Source organism: Halyomorpha halys, unplaced genomic scaffold, assembly GCF_000696795.3.
Source record: "Halyomorpha halys isolate HHAL.00 unplaced genomic scaffold, Hhal_1.1 Scaffold94.1, whole genome shotgun sequence".
Classification (NCBI taxonomy): Eukaryota; Metazoa; Arthropoda; class Insecta; order Hemiptera; family Pentatomidae; genus Halyomorpha; species Halyomorpha halys.
The window spans coordinates 2,219,571-2,220,782 of record NW_027114465.1 but is presented as its reverse complement, the minus strand read 5'-3'; the positions used below and the strand labels follow the sequence as shown (position 1 = coordinate 2,220,782).

The window sequence follows — 1,212 nt, the reverse complement described above, 5'->3', positions numbered from 1 at the left end:
ATTGTTTCACACGTCCACAAATCATAATCAGGTAAGGAAACAATTAGAACAATAATTAAGAAATTTGGCATGATCTCAAAACATTTTAGATTTGTTAATGGTTATAAATTAGTAAAGTGAATTGAAGTATTTATATCTATATGGTTAAACAAATTTGTTTTATTAAAATGCAATGTAAAATTTGTTGATTGTAAATATTTGTATTTTTAGAATTTTATAATGAGCCTAACACGAAACGTTGTGCGTATAACAAAAATAATAAAGATGAAAATAAAGGGTATAAATTCCTAATAAGAAAAAGAATAAAGGCTTACTAAGATTTTGGAAATGATAAACAGCTTTCTGTGTTGAAAATATTAAGTCTCTAGTACAAGAGCATTAGCTAACCTACTATACCATTAATTAACTATTTTAATGAAAATAATTTGTGATGAAAACAAAATGGCTCACACCACTTTTGATCTCAACAGCTTAATAAATTAGTTTTAGTTGTTGCTAGTGGCAACTAATAATTAATTTAAATTCTAATCTGGTTAAAAAAGAATAGAATAAATCAACACGCAGCCATGTACTATGTGTGATATATTCATGTTTTTTAAAACTAATAGTTAGTAGTTGTAAGAAGTCCAACGTTTCGGCCAATTCGGCCATCCTCAATGACAATATTAAATATAAATTTACTCAACTCACACCAATAATTTATAAAAATTCAGTCTAATTACCCTATTTTGTCACTTTTCACTTAAAATTTAAAACTTGTAATAACAGAACAACTTAACACTACTATAATTTTCTTATCAAAACTTGTATAGTGATAAGTGTTAAGTTGTGCTGTAATTAAAAGTTTTAAATTTTACGTGAAGAGTTACAAAATAGGGTAATTCGACTGAAATAGACCTGGGCAGAAAAGTCAGCAAAAAGTGTTTAAATTATTGATGTGAGTTGTAAATTTGTATTTAAGATTGTCCTCGAAGAAGGCCAAAACGTTTGACTTTTAAAGAAATAATAAAAGACTGTTTTAAAACTTAACTTGGATAAAGTTTATTTTATTTTAACAATTGTTTATTTCTTCTTCTTTTTCAATTTATTATTTTAGTTTTATTTTATGATTTATGTTTTTTTTTTAAATTTTGTATTATACTCTTAGGCACTATGCCTCTTGTCGATGCCTGTAATATTATTTTAAAGAGACTTGTCCCAGAATAAATAAAG

The 1,212-nt window shown here is 25.7% G+C and overlaps 1 protein-coding gene across 5 annotated transcripts in view; it reads right to left on the bottom strand.

Annotated features, from left to right (window-relative positions):
* The window catches only part of mnb (minibrain), a 157,725-nt gene that overhangs the window by 88,726 nt on the left and 67,787 nt on the right, over window positions 1–1,212 (bottom strand). The window lies entirely within an intron of this gene.